Source organism: Coturnix japonica, chromosome 11 (assembly GCF_001577835.2).
Source record: "Coturnix japonica isolate 7356 chromosome 11, Coturnix japonica 2.1, whole genome shotgun sequence".
Lineage (NCBI taxonomy): Eukaryota > Metazoa > Chordata > Aves > Galliformes > Phasianidae > Coturnix > Coturnix japonica.
The window spans coordinates 3384152-3404373 of record NC_029526.1 but is presented as its reverse complement, the minus strand read 5'-3'; the positions used below and the strand labels follow the sequence as shown (position 1 = coordinate 3404373).

The 20222-nt window shown below is 41.6% G+C and overlaps 1 long non-coding RNA gene across 1 annotated transcript in view; it reads right to left on the bottom strand.

The window, feature by feature from the left end:
* Positions 1-19158, bottom strand: part of LOC107319205 — a 98283-nt gene extending 79125 nt beyond the window's left edge. Inside the window, exon 1 of the long non-coding RNA XR_004308670.1 lies at positions 19106-19158. This is a non-coding gene — a long non-coding RNA (uncharacterized LOC107319205). The remainder of the gene's footprint in view (positions 1-19105) is intronic.
* Between the last annotated feature and the right edge of the window lie 1064 nt (positions 19159-20222).

Sequence of the window (20222 nt, the reverse complement as noted above, 5' to 3'; positions counted from 1 at the left end):
AGGAGAAAGTAAACCCAGACTTGGCTATTATTTGGGTGGATGTATTCATATTTATTAGGATCGCTGGAGACCTCTTGGTTCACATCTGAGTTTTGATAATCATGGGACAAACCAGAAAATACACATACCCTATGTTATGAATACCAGTGACCCTTGCATCACTAACCACAGACACATTTCACGTTGCAGTTTCAGCTACCCACAACAGGATTTAGACATCAATCCACAGGTGAACAGAAAAGAATAGTCTAGAGTGAGGTCCAGTACTTAGGTCATGGAGACGTGGGACACCCAGTTCAAACCCCTGCCGTGGGGGATTTAAGTTAGTTACCTCTCGGTCATTTAGGCCAAGATTCACAAATGTATTTAGAAATACACTGCTCTTATGCTCCTGACTCCCAGTGAAAATAAGAAAGACCTCTAAGAACAGGTATAAATCAATCTTAGCAGGAAGGTTTTGGACAGCTACTCAAGCTTTCACATTGCGTACAATTTCCTGTCTGTTTACATAGAGAATTATTGACAACTCATGAAGAGAAATCCAATGAAGTAAATGTGAAGGACTTCCTGTTTCAGTCTTCTCACTTAAATTCTAGGCTGAGGCTACAAAATTAAATCAATAGATTACACGCTCAAGGATATTTCATATGAAGTGACTTCTGCTCAGTCTGATCTAATCTGCACTGAAATGTAAAACAATCAGTCTCTGAGAACTCTGAAGCATCACCAGTTCCATTGACTTTGTATTACTTAACATTTTAAATGTATTTGAGAATAAGCCAAGATAACTTAAGCAAAAGGAGGACATCAGACTTAATGGCAAGGTGATGGCACAGCACAAACCTTCAGAATCATTATTACAGCTCTGATTTTAGGTGCGGTTTCCCCTCTGCACTCCTCTCATCCATCCCTCAAGATTAAATATTTCTTCAGTAGGCTTCATACCACAGGTATCACACTGCAGACGTGCCTACCTGATGTCCTGAAATCCTGATGCCACAATTCCTCTGAAAACAGGTGAGCTGTGTCTGAAGAGAACCAGCAATGTTCCACTGCTGTGAAAGCACACCTCTGCAAGAGGTTACCTTAAACACAAGAACCCCATAAATCTGAAAATGTCTGTGTCTGGGGGCTTGGACCCTAAGTGAACTTCCACTGCATTACAACTGAGTTCAGGGTAAAGGCAAAACCTTCCAACTGGCTTCCCCATATCACCAAGAGACAGAGCCCGCACCCCTCAGCACTGCAATTTCATTAGTAAGGTTCTTAATGTTCCACTTCTTCCTAGCAGACTTACAAAACATGCACGTCCATTGCTTTGCTGTTCAACACTTCCACTGACTCAAAACAAAACCACAGGCATTGATGAGCCTGAAAATAAGGAGAAACTAGAAGACAGATAGAGCCTTTTCTTTCATGGAATGGAGGCAAAGAGACTGCATTGCAGCATTCAAGTGATCTTTTTCCTCATTAAACAAAGGTATCACCGTTTACTCAAAAACAAACATCATAAAATAGGAGGTATTACTTCTGGAGCAGCCCTCATATAAATAAAAACACGTCATAATTATAGCTTATTTGTTCCAATTGGGACTGAATGTTACAGAGGGAAGTTGTAGAGTTGAGTTTCTTAGCAGAGATGAAGATAACTCCTATCATTATTAAAAGATAAACATGTACGTACCGAAAAAACTAATTAAATTTTGTTGAGTTATCAGGAAGTCCCTTATGAACATCCTCTGGAGTAAGCCCTAATGTAAAGAGATCTCAATTTTGTGGTTAAATAATTTGAAGAGATTAATTAGTAAAGAATAAGCATTAAAAACAATCATGTGAAGATAAAAGTAACATTATTATTATTTACATCTACCAGTTTTCTAACTCTACCTTATGGAAGAAAAAAAAAAAAAAGCAAAAAAAAAGCTTTCCCCTATATAAAGATGCTATTAGCAAGAAGGTTCTCTGAATTATTTGTAAATACTCATTAGCTGTATGGTAGAAACACACAATGTTCCGAGATGAAAACTTACCTCTACCCCAGATTTACATAAAGGATTAAGCTCCTTCCAGTTCAGAACTACTTTTTCAATCTCAACTCGGGAGAACTGATCTTTATCCCGAATTTCTTTTTGTTCCTCTGAAAGTTCACTTTAATCCAGCTTGCTTAATTTTCACCTTCTCCCTAAACCTTCTAGGCTTGTTACATGATAGCTAAGGATCATTATCCACCCAGGCTGAGGGGGTTTTCCCTTCATTAATTTCTCTAAGAAGATTACCAGTGCTTGTTTGTTGTTGTTTAAGCAAATGATTTCCCTAAGCTCTTTGTTTTTCCAACTGGTTTACACTTTAATGCCCTTGATTGAATTTCAAACAAGAGATCAACTTGACCAACCAACTCTGTTTCGGGGGAGACCAAAAGACACCGAGGAAGAACGAACTTTATGCAAACTACTTAGGCAAGAAGAGTGCTTAAAAACTTATTCAACCATTTAGTCAGAGATGCATCATAATTAGCATATCATTCAGGACTTGTTTAGTTTTTAAAGTCAAGGTGACTTTCCTTAGAGATAAAATTCTCTAATTACAATAGAAGCGTGTGTCACATTTAATAGTGGCTGTTTTGGTGTGCTGTTTTTTTCCCCCCACTGGTTCAAGTTCTACATTTCTCCCTCCCCTCTAAACATCTCATTGGAAAGGGGTGACATCTGCTCATTGAGAAGCAATAGAACAAACCACACAAAGACTGGATATTCACTGTTTGCAGTGTGAGTAACAATCCTGCTCAAGCAGTCATTTTTAAAAATCACACATTCAGGAGAACTAAGAGATTTAGTCTCACCTTAGCTTTTAGGTGAATAAATACAGCGTTTAAACACTACAGAGCTTGCAATGAATTCTGTGTGCTCACACAAATTTGTACAAGTCAGTAAGGTGCACCACTTTTAGCTAAGTACATACCCAGGTAACTACCTTTGCTTAGATGAGGTTATATCATTTTTAGATGGGCTGAGCACCTACCTCAACAAAACAGACCAGTCAACTTCAAATTCCATCACACTCTACTGATGGGTCCAGTTGTGCAATTTGTATTTATGGATTGCAGTACTTTATTTGCAGAGTTGCAAGCAGGCAAATACAACAAATTTAGGCTATTTCTGCAGGGCTACCGTAAGCCTGCTTTAGATTCTTTGCATACCTACATTGCATAATATCATAAATTGCAGGTTTTGCAGATTAACACAGGCATGAACACACAGACACATGAATGTGGTGCAGTTACATACATGTTCTTCCTACTTCAGCTAAAGTTAGACTACTTTCCCTACTGCTGGGCATTCGGCATTCTGGGATACCTGCTCTGGGTCAGAAATAAAGTGAGCTCCTGAATTGCATTCTAAGTCTAAATTCTACAGAGCATAAAAACTGCAGCCAGTAACTAACTGAAAAGCAGAATATTTACCATAGGACTAAAGAGGTAAGTACCAAGTAAGTGCCACCCTCTGGATTTGTACCAGGTCCTGATCTTTGCACAGATAGTTGCCTGGTCGTTCTCCTATTTCTTTTCTCCAGAAAAGGGGAAAACCCCATCAGGTTTAGTCTAAAAGGTAATGCTATTTAATTCATGACCCTTAGAAACCTGCAGATTCCCCTTCAGAACAGCAGCATCTTCAGCCAGGCTGCACCACACCTAAGGAAACACTGACCCAGAACAGCAACTTCCAAACCGACAGTGCTAAGGAATCACCATCCACAGATGCTCAGGAAATAAACAGAAAGCTGTTATAGAAATCCTAGATCTTAATGACATGATACTCTTGCACCAGCCAATACGATAGAAGAAAATATAATGAATGCTAGTTACTATAACACTTAAAAAACAAGCAAACATAGGGAACAAAGTTATTAATGATATGACCTTACACAGTGCAGTTCATAAAAGGCCATATTAATATGGGCAGCCTATTTTAACTTTGCTAGCAACAAACAATACTAATGGATTCAACTGCTTCACACTATCTGTGTGCCATGAAAGCTTCCACCAACGCAGTTGTTTAGTTGCACGAGATCTCTTCCCCTTTTCTATTACATTAATTAAACGGAAGATACCACAATATTTCTCCACTTCGGTGTCACAAGGTAAATCAATAAACAGGTAATTATTAGTTAAAACCCAAGATATTCAATCTGGAGCATTAAGTTATTGATTTGACATTTATCCCACCATAAGTGTTTCCTTGTTAAGGGTTTCAATAACCTGCATGTAAAAATTTATTCCTTGAGATCCCTGTATTCTCAGCAATACCTGCATACTTGTGACAGCTTGCAGCCAGCCATGCTCACACAACCAGGAGATGAGCAATGCCGGTTCTGAAACTGAAAGCTGGAAGAAAACTTACTTGTCTATTTCCAATGCCTGTTGGTTTTGGAAGCAATACATTCTCATGTATAAAAATCCAGTATTTAAATGAATAATTCTGAGAAACATGCTGTAATCCATTGTAATCTATGTATTGTAATTAATCCACTTTAAGTCGTGTTCAAACCATTCATATACATACACTTGCAACTGGTACAAACACCTATGTCACAACAAAAACCAATCGCAATTGATTTAGGAAGACAAAGCATGGACAAAATAAGCTTTATGACAACGTGTAGCATTTTAACAAAGTAAAAGTGTTCTTTTAGTAACATCCACATTTTAATGCATTTTTCCCCCAATCTCACCTTCTACTGTCAACACCATCAATTTCAGCAGTGCTCCTTCCCCCATCTCTTTCAACATCAAAACGCGGTCCTTCTAGTATCATTATTATCAACCTGAGCAAACTAAATGTGAAAAGGTGCCACTAATAGGACAGCTTTTGACATCACATCTTGAACCAGAATAAGCAAACAGGCAAGTCAAATCTTCAGGGTCAAGCTTTGAAGTCAATTTTCTGACCCGGGAAATCATGTTCTGTGACAGTGATGACAAACGGTGCACACATGCCTTGTATAAATATGTCTCTGAATGTTGCCTTACAAACATTCAGTCACCATCTCACTGTAGCCAACCAGGAACAGAAAAATGAGGAGTCTGCACCTAAAACATGGTGTCAAACAGTATATGTTTAAATAAAACAAGCTCAAGTTTAAAATTACCTACTATTTGTAAGGTAAAAAAGAACAACAACCATCAAGAATAGAACAAAACAGAGGTAATTAAAAAAAGGGCCCAAATAAAACATACATACACCTAATTCTCAATTAACTTCTGACACCTAAAGAGATCCTGAGAACAACTTAACACACAGACATTGCCTGCACCCTGTTTGGACCCCGATGCCTGAAGCATCTGGAGCAAAGCTTCCTAGGCACAGGACTGAAAAGTCATCGTTTATTGATTTCAAAATCTAACAGACTAATTATATATTTGTAGATGACTTGACAGATTCACAAACCCGCTATATGATTTTATAATGGAACATGCTCGCATTAATCTCCATCTATGGAGATAGCTGGAGGGGGCTGACCTTTATCTCATATTTAAAACACAAGCAATAACTGAAATTCATTTTCAATTTATTTTCCCATCATATAAAAAGAGGGGGAAAAGATTACTTTATTGAATCTCTTTAGCTGGTAAAAGGTTGGAGACGCACAGTCTTGATGCCTTCCAAGGAGCTATGGGGACGGTCTATAGGGAACAGACTTAATCGAATAAACTAATCTTTGCTGTGGAGATTAAGTAGATGGCTACAGCAGCAGAGTAACAGCAGAATGTAAAGTATCAGCAGCACCATCGGCTGCTGCAGAGGTGCTGTAGGCACTAGGAGAGCTTCCCTCTGTTGGGTCTGCCCTACAGATCCTGCAAATTTGGTAAACTTCATGGAAATTTAATAATGCCGCGGCATTGTGTCTGCCTGCTGAGCAAACAGCCTGCTGCTGCAAGGCACATCTGTGATAATTTAGAAGGGCTTTCTGCAAGATACAGTAACTGCTGCTACTCCAGCCTGAGGCCTTTAAGCTGAAGAGAGCATATAGGTGCACATCCTCAAGGTAAATACTATCTGGAGGTAAGGATGTGTTTCAAAGCTGCTCCTGACAGTTGGTAAAGTGCCTGACTTTGTAAGCACATCTTTGCAAACAGTCTTTGATTCCCTACGCCAATACACACATGAAGAACTGTTTTAGGCTGGGCTAGAAACTGTCGTGACACATGACTAACATATTTCTGCACTTTTATGTTAGCTTAAATGAAACCTGGTTACTGCACCAAGTTTCTTGTTCCTCCTGTCTCTTCCATTTAGCACTCAAAGCTGGAAATCCCAACTAATTACAGGATACGTTCCTGAGGAAATGGCAGGGATGGCACCCTCTCTCTGCAGCAAGCACATTTTTATTATGGTTTAGAAGCAATCCAAAACACACACACTGTTCCTGTACTTTAGGCCTGGCAACGAAAAGGGAAGCAAACCCGAGCAGGGGCTAACCAGGTTTCAATGTACACAAAGAGCTTATTTAACAATCATGAAAAGAAACATTTCAGAAACAATTAACGCTGCCTTTGAAACCTGCAACTTGAAAGGAAACCACAGCAGCTCTGCCGGCTCCAGCAAGCAAGCTCCGAGGCAAGCAGAGCTCATCGATGGGGGTCAGCTGGGATGTGCAGGGCTACACAGGGACTGCAGCTCAAATGGGCCATCCCCAACATCCCGCTGTGACAGCTAATAAAAGCTGTTGCCTAACGCTTCGACCACAGACAGAGCTGGGGTGGAGTGAGGCTGAGGAAAGGATGTGTGCCAGGGGTAACGCCTACTGCTGAAAGCATCTGAAGGAAGCTGTACTGCGCACTCCTTCTGGAGGTGACAGTCTTAAACATGATTTACAAGAGAGAATGTGAAAGAGATTGTGAACTTCCAGCGTCCTGCAATTGGAGTTTAGCAACAAAAACTCTCTACTTGGCCAACAAGACAGGAGCTAGCAATGTGAAACATTCCCTGCTTTGCCACTCCTAAGCACAACTGCAACAGGGCAGAAACTAGGACTATTTTTCATGGCTCCCATCACACATCAGTTCCTCCTGTCAGATGCCATCCATGCATACTCCTGTTTCGACACTCTCCCATCCCAACTTCAAAATAAGCAGGTGACTTTGGACTACCGGTAGAGAACAGCTGTAATGGCTATTACATTAACATGCTGCAGCTCTAGCACATAGCAGTCTGCACCCACAGGGCATAGCTTACAGTAGGACCTTTAGCACACCAGACCAAGCTGTGTCAACACTTCCACCTTGTCTCTTCGGTCTCCTGGGCACCCTGAAGCGGGATTGGATCACAGAGCCAACAGCTGCCTCCAGCCTTCCCCTGCAGCCACCTGGGCTGCAACAGAGACTATGGGCTGACCTCAGTGTAAACATCCCTCTGCTCCTGAAGCAGCAATCTCATCCCAAAGATGGAGCAAAACCAACAGCACCTTGAAGACAAAGTGTGGGTGTGAGGTGACAAAATCTCACACTAAAACAGTGTGGGTCTAGAGGGGCCTGGACAGCTTCTAATCTGTGTAGAAGGTTTTTGGTACACATCAGACATGCAGCCCAATCTAAAAGCAAGTTGTATCCCTGAATATTTTCAGAGCAAAACTACAACAGCCCCACCACCTCTGCTCCTACCTCCACAACATCAAATGGTCTCCAAAATGACCACTGGTTGGTCATTGTCACCAACCTTCAAGGACACAAGTCCAAATAGGCTGCAGTCACTCTTCTGGCATCACTGCCAGTGTAACCTTTATGGCACACAGAAAGTAGGAAGATACGTAATAACAGATTAAAACAAGCCAAGCTGTCTTCCATGATGCAAAACAAGCCAAAGAATAGATGTCAGGAACAAGTAACAGAGGATTGGCAGGCGCAGCTCAGATGGGACGAGAACTAAAATAGCCTACACCTCCACCACTAAGCTCTAGGTGTGCTGATTAGTTACTGTTCATCAAATGGGCCCTTTTGACCAACTTTTGTTAGCTCATCAATATTTTCTTTATTAGAAAAATTAGGTGGGTTACAATGCTATTGGTAGGATTAGCTGCAACCTACTGAGATAATGGTTTTCTATGCTGATGACAATGCGATCACTGTGCGAGTTAAACGACCTCTGCCCCTTGCCCCCATGAGCTGTGCAGTGAAAGAACACATTTAAGAGACAATTATAAGGTTAATTTCCTTACTTGAATGCAGGACATTGTTATTACCTGGAGGCAGGTCTAATAACAGGAGCACAGCATCAATGCGAGTAAAATAGGAAAGAAGCTGCTGGTGGGCTCTGTGCTTCTTATTAAAGGGGTAAAGCCTGGCTATAAATTAAAAAAAAAAAAAAGCTTTTAAACAGCACAAAGCTATAAAAGAAAGGCCAAGCAAACACCCGTGGAAGTAGAATTATTAAAAAACTAGAAATAAGAAATGGGAAACTTAGTTCTCATATCGTAATAAGAACCAGTTGTGGAAAACCGGACAGTACTGAGGAGCTCATTGTCACTCACGCTGCAGCCCTGCTGGCTATCAGCATGCAGGAGGTGAGAGATTGGGAGCTCCACACAGCATGCAATGCAAGGAGGCCAGAGTAAAGCAGGAGTCAATTGAGTTCCCAGAATCATTCACAGCAGAGCAAGAGTCACATTCCAAAATCATGAATCCCAGTCTTAAGTACTTGGCTTCTCTCAGCTGGAGCAGCCATCCCCACTTGGCACCAATCTCTGCACCAAGCAAAGCCATGCAAAAGGAATTGAAGAGGATCAGTACGGAGCACAGATGCCTACTTTTGATTAAATCAAAGCAATGATATCTCACCTGAAAGCACAAGTCCAGTTGCTAGGAGTGGAAGGGCTCTTCCACTGTGGGCCCAGTTTAGTGTTTGGGAGGTACCAATGGCATGGCAGCTTGGTCTAAACCAAGCACAGAAGCAGCTCATCTCTAACTGGAGTGACAATCTGAGCTTGTGACAAGCTCACAGAGCAAAACCCTCCTGCTATCAGAGCCTGCTCACACAGCTATGCACCCAAATGCTTTCTTCTTCCTACCCACAGTACCTTTATTACCCGCACAGAGGAATAGTTTTCTATTTAGGAGCAGAAAGAAAAACACTGACATTAACACACCACAGCCCCACACACTGTGGGATCTCTACAGCACAGCCACAAGGCTTCTTGCTGCTGTCACTATCTGTTTATTACCAGAGAAAGAGCAAGGGATTGCTCTTGCTTTCTGCTGATGGCCTTCTATCCCCCAGGGGAGACAGCAAAGACTAATCTGGAAGATTAGCAGGCTACAGACCAGGCAATCACAAGCTCCTACCCTGTCTGCAGCACTCTTGGACCGAAGGTTTGCCTGGCAGGGAATTCTGATCCCACACATTTTCCATCAGGCCCTGAAAAGTGGAATTCCATGGAGGCAAAGATCTGCACTTTAGTCATGGTGACAAACAGCATCCATCTCCTCCTGAACAATTCCACACTGCTAGATAGGTTGAAAGTAAAGGCTGCCATCTTCCTCGAAGGGCCCCACAAATCTCTAAGTCTTTCACTTGCATTCAAAGCAGAAGTCACACTTGCTTCTGCAGAGCAGGGTGCATCCTTCCAAAGGGCACTTGTCCATCTCACCCCAAGTGCAGGAATAATGCTTTCCCCAGCAGGGAGAGCTACGTAACCCTGCTGGCTCTGCTTCTCAGCTTGCTTTCCTCACAACCACAGACTCCTCAGGTGTCAAAGCTCCAACTAGGACATACACAGGCTGTCATTACCTGCAACTCTACATTCCACTGGGAAATCAGAGCACCTTTTGAAGCAAAATGGTGCTTTACTGGTGGCCAGAGCACTGCTTTGTGTGGGGAAACTGCAAGTTGAACATTCTCTTTCCCACAGCAACAGTAATACTGGCAAATACTTGGATAGCTTTGGGGTTCTCTGCATTCCGGTTCTCATTCAGATACCAAACACCAAGCGCAGATCAAATCCAAAGGACAACTACTGCAGAACTCTGTGCTGAGAAGCCACAACCCAACTGGAAACATTCAATCTCACATCTGCAGTAACAACTACCCTGTGCAGATTTGAACACTATACCAAACAAACTCCATATATTATTCCTGTTTTCTTAATGCAGAAATGTTCTCTCCTCTTACTAACACAGCAAAATAATCTCAAGCATGGCTCTAGAACATCATATTTTCTCACTAGTTCAGAATGTATTTTTGTTCTAAGCCTTAAGTATTATTACAAGAAATTAATATAAATGTAAAAGTTCATTTTACACCAGAACAAATGCTTTTAATGTATACGAGAGGGGGAAAAAAGCTTTGTTTTTCTTTTAACTCTGTATTCATGTACTAAAAATATTTATCTTTGATCTGCAAATTCTACAAAGGCAAAAGATCAACACAACGAATACTCAGAAAACATGAGTGTGCACAGAGGTTTTGCCTTGCTGTTTTAGCCCTTCAACAGGTATTAGTTTAAGTGGGTTTTACTGTCTTATTTTACAGACATTCCAGTAGAAAATAGAACGTTTAAATATGCAAGCTTTAGCTAATCCTCCAACACAGCCTATGGACTTGGTAGGATTATCCCTTATTATAACGCTGTTAGAACTGATACAAAATTGCAGCTTGAGATTAAACTCAAGAATTCCTAAAAATGCATTTTCCATTTTATCCTGTGAAAATATCTAATATCCTGAAACGTCCCTGTAGGACTCTCAGACAACAACTGGCATGGAAGTCTAACATCTATAGATTTGTGCAGCACATACCTATTAAGCACTTGCTATACCTGATGCTCAAAGTTAACACTCTTTGCCCCTTCAATCTAAAGCAAAGTCACTGGGCAAAACAACAGCCTACTTAAATGCAGTTTCAGCTTTGTTGGAGTAACCATCATACATAGCAACAGTACTTTATTGTCTGCCTGTGGACAGCTTCAAGCTGCTATATTATGGGTAAGGCAATCCTCATCTCCTTCCCTGCCATCCGCTGTTCAGTTTCTTGCCCCACATAATACTGCTAGTTAGGGATCCATTCTGCCTAGGGAACCAGCTTCATTTGCATCCACTGGCTATGCTAAATGAGCAGCCTAACAGATGGGGATCTAATTGCAGACCTGTTGTCTGGACATTGTTAACAAATACAGAAGTAGCAATATACAGAGCTTTTTGGAACGGAGTTTGGGCTGGCAGCAGGGGAACTCCAGTTAATTACCAACATCTGAATCTCTTGTTTAATGCAGGCAAAAACAAAAACAGAGGCACTCAGACTGAGGAGGACCGAAAGCCAATCAGAAGAATGGCAGCTATTACATCACCCAGGGCACCCATTTGGGATGAGAACTCTATTTCCATGCATTGCAAGAGCCCATCTTTACGGAAGTATATTCCATGTGAGAAAATGAGACAATAGGTGCAAATGAAGCCAGCCGAAGAGTATGTAGCTTGCAAAAAACTACCTTCCTGGAAGAATACAAAACCTCTGAACGTGAATAACAGTATTAGCATTGGATTTAACAAAGCAGCAACAGGCAAGATGGAGCTCATTCTGAGTTTGCTCTGAGCAGACAGATGAAGTTGTCTGCAGAAAGCCCCGCAATTACCCAAATCTGTAAATTAGTCTGACATTCTGTTTCCTAAAGGAAGAGCAGTTGCTCTTGTAGAAAATTGTTTCTGCAGTTTCCACCCCATCTCCTCCAAATGCTGAAAGAGAAACAAAGACTAAGAAACAAAGACTATTGTTGTGATGTCTGCAAACCACCCAACGCACCCTCATTCATTTCACTGTGCTGAAAGCAGATGCTGCTTTTCAGTGGTATGACTCTATCCCAATTGCTCTCTTGAGGTTGCCAATTACACATTTCCACAACTGCCCTGACCCTCTCATTGTTTAATAATTTGCCTTTCCCACAGATTTATGTATTTTAAGTTGGGGAGCTAAAAGCAAACAAGGCCGGCATCCATCTCTGCTCCAATGTTTATATGCTTTTATGCAAAATGCTCATCAGGAACCTGCAACACTATACAGTCCTCTACTATGCAAGAAGCACCTTTAATCAATTGAATTTTTTTTACCCTTTGACAGATCACATTTTGATGGGTGACAGGTAATAGAGCCTCATAAGAGAACAACGCAGAGCTGGCATTTAACAAATCCAGCAGTCTACTTATCATTTCCTTTCCTCAATAACAACACTAAGGAAGAGAAAAACACATTTCTATGGAATTATTAGCTGGATCACCAAGATTTCCCTGAATGACCACTAGACAACAGATGAAGGGCCTGATGCTGACACAGCAATAACACACCCCACTGGTACCCATAGATAACAGTTGCATTGGAGCCATGGAGGACCCTACAGGCTGACAAGCTGTGCTCATGTACCTACAGCCATTTTGCTTCCTTTCTCTTTCCCTTCCTTAAAACAGTCTATAATATTGTACACATCTTTCTCATTTTAAGAATAATTGCTGTTACATCTCATTCCTTACAACGCATTTAAGCGATCACCTTTCAGGCACCTGTGGGACAGGAAATGACCAAAGGGACAGAGAAGCAATACCAAGAAGTCACGTGATGATCTAGAGAACAGCTATTTTGATGAGCAGGTTTCAGGCTTAAAGACCACTTTGATCTGGGTGGAATGGTCTGGATTTGCAAAAATCAATCTGATAATTGAGGTAACGCTACAGTGCATCATCATGGTTTAGACAAGAAAATAAATAAAAACTGGGCTTGAGCCAAAGCCTTCAGAATCTATGGAAACACAGATTGTGCTATCGACAGAACACCCTGTGTTGCAGCTACATTCGCTGCAGTTTATGATTTGTAGCTCACAAACCCATTGGACCAGCCTAGGAGGATAACACAGGCTGGAGAGGTAGGCATTGCAACATTACAGCTTCCACTGCAGTTACAGACAGCAATCAATTAAAAAGACAAAATAAAACCAAGTTATTACCAAATTAGATGAGCATTCTCCATAAAAGACACGCATACCAGATAAGGAAAGGACAAATTCTTCAGTAATTATTCAGATTTGTCACTACAAATATATTTTGTTGCCCAATATATTTCATTTAGCTTGGCTAACCCTGCTTGGATTTCATGAGCTTCTCTAAGTGCACAGGGAAAATTAATTCAGTCACAATTAAGAGAAATGTTTATTTCTTTGCTCGTGTGGCTGAAGCAGTCCCTATTCTCAGCAGTACTTTTGCTCTTTCATTTTTATATTTCCCGAATACTTCCTCCTTTTAAAAGTAATCCATTTCTTTATTGCCCCTGTTGGAGCTCAGACATGCTGCGTGCGTTTGAGTGATGAAGATGAGGTGGATTGGAGGTGTTTGGCTTTGTAATTTCATCCTTGAATTTTGTGATTACTAACAGGACAACTTTTTTAATTTGCTCTTTTGTCTCGATTCCCCTGGCTGACAATCTGCTCTGTGAGCTAGGCTTTTTAATCAATCACCTAGATAATCAAATGTCACTGGCTATCTGCTCCGTGTAATTACTTTTGCAATTAAAAATCAACCTCAAGTTGCCTCATCTAATTAGAGGGATGGGCAGATTTTCATCGAGATTGATTTTTTAATAAATATTGACTTAAAATGCCATAATCTCATCATATTCTTTCATTTTCTTTGTACCAAAAATCAAACAAATGGAAGAATTAACAGGACATCAAAGGCTTTTGCTAGTTCAGACATACAAAATTGTGCTATACAGAAGCCTAGCTTATCTCAGTCTAATAACACTCAAAAGCTCCTACCTTTTATTAGAAAAGGAACAAAGCAGTTGCATCATCATGTATGTCGCTTTCTAAATTAGTCCGAATTAAATGAATAAACTCTCAACTATAATTATGTGGCCTATGTATGACAAAAACACTGCAGAGGTTTTGCTGAATTACGCTCTAGGTGTTCTGGAAATCATTTCGTTCCAATAAATCACAATATTGGGAATTTGATGCCAAAATCCACCTAGAGACTGTCCTTTTGTTTTCCTTCCCTAAAGAGGAGTTAATTGAGGATACCCATTATCGCTCTATCAGTAAGAAAAACACTGCCATGTTTTCCATTGTGCAGTACCAAAAGCCACCAATCAACACCAAAAGGTCTGCAACAAACAGCCACCAAGAGCAGTGGTAACCTACAAAGAGCTGAAAGTCTACTTGTGTAGGGAGCAAAAGAAAGTATTTTTGAACCTGTTCAAATATTAATTGTCACATCTGCAGAGCAACCTGGAATGCATCTCTAAGAATAGATGCTACCTTCTTTTTCTAATTCCTGACATAGACTCGTTTGCTGCTGGCCTTGAACACCACACCTCACTGGACACAGATGTTCCAGCAGGAGGAATGACTCTGGAAGGCATCACGCTGCCCAGGTCTTGTGAGGGATGGGGCCTACTTCTCTCCCATTCCCCCCTGGAAGCTGCAGGACCTGGGCACACCTTTCTGGTCATCAGACAGACCCAAGTTTTGCCTGCCTTGTTATCACTATCCTTGCTGTGCCTTCCTGACACCTCTCAGGAATTCACCCATACATTAAGGATACAAAAATACAGATGGCAGTGAGTCAAGCACGAACACAGGAGGAAAAATTCTGCTTATCAACAGCATATGAATATTACATTTTATTTGCTAAAGAAACTCGTTTGTTTAATAGTTACTGCGATAAGCTCTTAATGCATGTACGTACCTCAGCGATCCAGATCTCTACAAAGTAGTTATTACTGCTTCAAGCGACTGAATTAACTCTAAATGTACTGTTCTATTCAGATTATAATGAGGGAACAGGATACCATAATTACAGTAGCTGAAGGAGTATGCCATACTTCATACTGCAGCCGGGCACAGTATACAGCATTTCCACTGGAAACATTAGTAGCTAAAGAGCACTCACAATAACTGTTGAGATACTCATTAACCTCTGATTTGCTTCCATAAGACTATATAATTAAGGGGTACTTTCAGCAGACATCCTCACAAGGTATTTTCCACTGGAGCACGTAGAGGCCTTAGCTACAATACTGCCTCTCAAGTGAAACACTCAGCTCCTTGTTCCATCCTGCTGAGGGGGAGCGATCTCAAACCACGAGAACAATAACCATCAGATACTGAGGGGGATCACGTGGGAGGAGAGAATATAATCCAGGCCATTTTAGATTAACTGCCTGAAGTCACTAACTATTAAAGTAGTGCTACCAGTCTGATAACAACATCACAAATTCTTTATTGTGAATAACAATGCTGTGTTTGTATTGGGCAAAACAGCACTGGCAGCGACACTGCCAATATATTGCCAATACATTTATTTTTGTTTCACAGCCAACAAAACTAGAAGTAATTCAGTTGGGAAAAATAACTCTACAAACATCCTTAGTAGTGTGATGTGAGCTGGTCAGCCTCCTCCCCCCCCCCCCCTTTTCCAGCTCTGCTGATGGGCTCAGCTCCTGGTATGTCCTGCCTGGCACCTGTGGTCTCCCTACTGGTCACTCAATCTCACCCCGCAGAGGCCTGAGAAATGGCTAGATAAGAACTCAGGCAGGGAAATGGAACTTTAGAGAGATCTGTGAGCCATTTGGTTCTCTGTTTATTTGGGGAAAGGAAAGCAGATACTGATCTGGCTCTTGGCTTCAGTAGCAGATGTGAAAGTCGCATGCAAATATCCCTTCTCTCTCCCTCCCACTAACAGAGCACAAAGGACATCCATATTTCCAAGCACTGCAGCAGGCCAGGGAAATTCCACCATGTGAAGGGATGGGCTGGAGAGTGGTGCATGCTCCTGATGCAAGAGGATTCCTTATAGGGGCCTTGTCCATTATTTCAGGCCAGGAGCCAATTAAGTCCTATTTACTTCTTTCCCCAAAGGGAAAATACCACCACAAAACCGCAGCATCACATACAGCCTGCAACTCTGCTGTCACTCTTACAGTAGCACAAAGATGTGGCCCAAACCACATATGCACCTGAAGTCCTACCAGCAGGCAAAAGAGCAGGAACAACCTGATCAGAAGAATTGTTTCTTGGTAGTCCAGATAACTCATCTTGTGGAAACAAGATAAATATTGTCCCCCAGAGGTGCTATCAAATGCCTTCTCCAGTGTGTTGATATCACATCCTTTCACACAAGCCTCTGTATAGAAAAGCTGGGTAACATCCAGAAGCATATGAGAAAGCTTAAGAAGTCCCCTTTCCAAGGTGAGGAAGACTTTTAGGATCATAAATCCAATCATTCCTAAATCCTTCAGCACCAAAACACTCTGAGGAAAGATCTCGCACAGATGGGGATGCCCAGCCCTGTCAGATATGACTGAGTTAACAGAAGGTAGAGCAGCACATGGCAAGCCTGCAGGTTAGCAAGCCCACCTTGCAGGTAATGAAGCCAGACAGCAGATAGCTGTGCTACAATGACACATGCCTCTGTCCCAGCACATGTTCCCACACACTGCACAGGTATGCTTTGCATCTTCACACTGCAAGAAGATTCTGTGACACTTCTTCAGTGTACAGAATACAGGAGATTACCTGGGTGATTTTTCTAGAATTTGCTAAAAATGCCCTAACTTCTCATTGAAAACACAGCCAATATAGTTGTGAAGTCCCACTTTTACCTCTAACAGTGATGTCCTTGACAAGCCCTAAGCAGGGCACCTCCCTGGTGTGTTGCAGAGCCATTGGGCTCAATGACTATAAAGGGAGCATTACGTAAAGGACTTAATTTCCTTGCATTTGGTGATAACACTGTAATTTCTCTCAACAAGGCAGCCTTCTAACATAATAAACTTATGGCAAAATAGAAAAGGGAGATTAAGAATTGTTTTACATTCCGTGGTATAAGATTTCTAGTTATATTAGCATTTTGAGGAGGATTTATTTGGAGATTGAGGATTAATTCCCATGAAATCATTATACAAATTTCAAAATGTCAACTACTTTGATGGAGCTTACGATTGTATCTTCTTCTTTTGACAGGCTACGGTGTAAAACAACTCCTGTGTGGAAGCGGCACAGAAATAAAGCAAGGATAGGATAAATAAAGACAGAATGATCCGCACAGGTTTCCCAATCAGCTGTCTTTTTATTCTGATTACTTGTAGGACAGAGCAGTAATAGACATTTTCCTTGGCACAAAATAATAAGAGCGGTACTTATCGCTTGTTGCCTACAGCTAGTGGCAAAAGGAAATTAGAAAAGTCCAATGAAGCTGAGCAGTAATTAATCATCATACAGTGGGGCCTGTCAAATCAGAGGGGTCTTTCCAGCTGATAATGCTGCCCACTGCAACTCAGACTGATAGAAATTAGAATTCCTTTTCCTCTGGCAAAAACCAAAAAGAGTAGAGTTCACACAGTGACTGCCTGACCCATTTACTGGGATGCCCGCATCGAGTTTAACACCAAACAAGATGGACACAACAGCACTCATCCCTCAAGGCAAAAAATAAATAGAGAACAACAGTTAGAAGGCCTGCCTGGAGAGAATAAACAGCACTTAGGTGCTGTTTCTTTTAAATACTAACATTTCAACCTTGGTTAACAGAGAAAGATTTGGTTTTTTTAGAGCAAACTTATTTTCTCCCATGCACGGGAAGGAAACGCCAGAACTCACAACAGAAAACTTGTGCAAAATGAATACAGCAAGAGCACCCTATTTCTTTAACAGATAGGCAGTCTCAGAACTCCTAGTGAATGATGAATAATCAGGAGAATTAGAGCTTACTTCTTCCCAATAAAGCCAAAGGAGATTTGCCACTGACTTTAATAGAAACATTATTAAACAATGACTAGAGAGGACCTAATTTCATGCCACAAACCACCTCACACGTGCATTTCCTTGCAGATGGTCCATGCAGAGCCCAGCCTGCAACCATGAGCAGCATCCAGACACACCAAGATCAACACAAGGCAGCCAAGTGCCCATGGACAACACATGTGGAAGCACCACAATCCCAACCCTGCTCCTGCTCACAGCAGCTCCTGGTGCCCCCAGCCCCAAACCACTGCTCCTGAGTGGAGGAGAGACTGCTGAGGTCACCCCTAGGGGACCACCATACCAGAAAAGCCCATTTCATCTCACTACCTTACCTATAACCCAGTCTCTTCTTAAGTCTTGTGAAACAAACAGCCACTCACCTCTCCTGTGCTCTCTTTACTTGCTGCTATACCCATCTCCTCCTCACACAGAGCTATGGAACACCAACAGTTGGGCTCTCAACAGAGCTTAAAAAGGTTTGAAATACACAGTCACCTGCCAGCCCCTCCTGCTCTAATTAGCTCTGATTGCCCTAACTGCCTTCACCACCTGGCATTGCCACTCCCCCTCCCCCCCCCCAGGATCCAGTAGCTCTGGATCAGCACAGGTCTAGTTTCTAAACCCACATGCTGAAACCAGGAGGACCTGGTGCAAAATAACTTTTCAAAGCACAGACTGGAGCAGGCCAAGAGCCACAGCTGAAACAGAGAAATGCCATTACCATCATCACGTGGGATAAGTGTGTAGAGTCCTGCTCGTATCCTGCTTCTCCATTAAGACCAAAAGAAAGAGGACTAAAGAAAGGCCTTCAAAAATGGAAGGCTGAAGAAAATTAACCTCATTTGTTAAACATTAAGGCTCAAATATTTTTAACACAGCTCTCAATGTCAAACAACTAATCATTATTAATTAAATACAAAACATGGCTGATGCCTTAAATGTGAGTACATTTTACAACATACTGCTACAAAAGTGCCAGTATAATAAGGTGACATAAGCCATCAGGTGTTGTTAAAACACCAACACCGTGCATTACACTGCTGCAGAAAGAACAGGGAAAAGAGTTTTACACACACAAAGAACAGCCCAAACTCTCAGGGCTCACATCTGAATAACACAGCTGTACTTCTTCCTTTTCTTTAGGGAAGTACAGGATTCCATATTGTTATTGTATGGTAATTTGGCTAAAAAAAGCCTTTGTGAAGGTAAAGGCTCTATAAATCTGACTGCGTGCAGCTCAGCCTTGAGATAACAAGTAAAGTTACATATAGTTGCAATAACACAAGTAAAGTTGCAAATAGATAACCAGAGTGTATCAAAGGAAAAGACTCACCAACTCCAAGGCCTTCAGTCAAGACGGATAATGCTGAGGCTCACCTCCAGAACCCCACAAAGAAATGCTGCCTCAGTGGTGGTCAGCCCTTAAATGGGATCTAAAAGAGGTGACGTCAAGCTCCACCCCTCCTGGTAGCACAGCAGAATTACCTTCACCTGTGCTCCCACAGCTGACTCATCAGATGGTTAATCAGAGGTTCAGGCTGTGATCAACAGTTTCCCTTACAGCAGATAACAACATTAACATCTGAAAAACAAATTGTTTTCCTTTCATCTGAGGTACACTATGGATTCATTAGGAGATCTGCATGCTTGTGCATCCTTCCCCTTCATGTTAGACTGAATGAGCACTATTTCCATACGTCATTAGTGGGAAAATCCCCCACAGAGGAGCATACTGCACCGTCATTTGCACTGGATAAGATGCTTTATGATGTAAGACTGTCAGGTGCCCTACCTGGTGCAAATGAATGTTCCATCATGACAAAGGGGTTAGATATGACATAGTGCAAAAAGCATCAATCAGATTCACAGCCCATATTAGCTCAATAAAAAAAAAGATCAGTGAAATACTGCTATTCTGTAGAGACATCAATCTGAAATATTTGGGTTTCCTAATTAGCACTTTTCATTTGTTAGTGATTCCACACAGCCTGAAGTCCCTTACAAAGCTCCTGTTGATTCCACCAGCACCAGATCAAGAGTGCTGTCTGAAATTTACCCTGTGAGGAACTCCAGGCCCGTGTATCACGGATGTCGTAATCCTCAGATGTCAGACCTGCCAGCAGACACAACAGGGCTCTCTGTGCTGTATGACCTTCCTCCTTCTGAACTCGGAGCTAGTGATTTGGGCTTCAAATAATACAGATTTCCAACACTGAAACAACTAGCTCAGTTACATGAGTCTGGAATAACCGCACGTTGACTTCCATACACAAGGCATTAGAGCAAAGAGCTCGCCGTATGCAAGAGAAAGCCCTCAATCAATAAAAGATGAGAAGACCTCACCCATTATTCATTACATGCACAGATGTTAAAAAAAATAAAGAAAGGTACCGTATAATGGCTTTATGAAAGAAACAACACAGCATCTCTAGAAGGAACTCCAGGTCTTG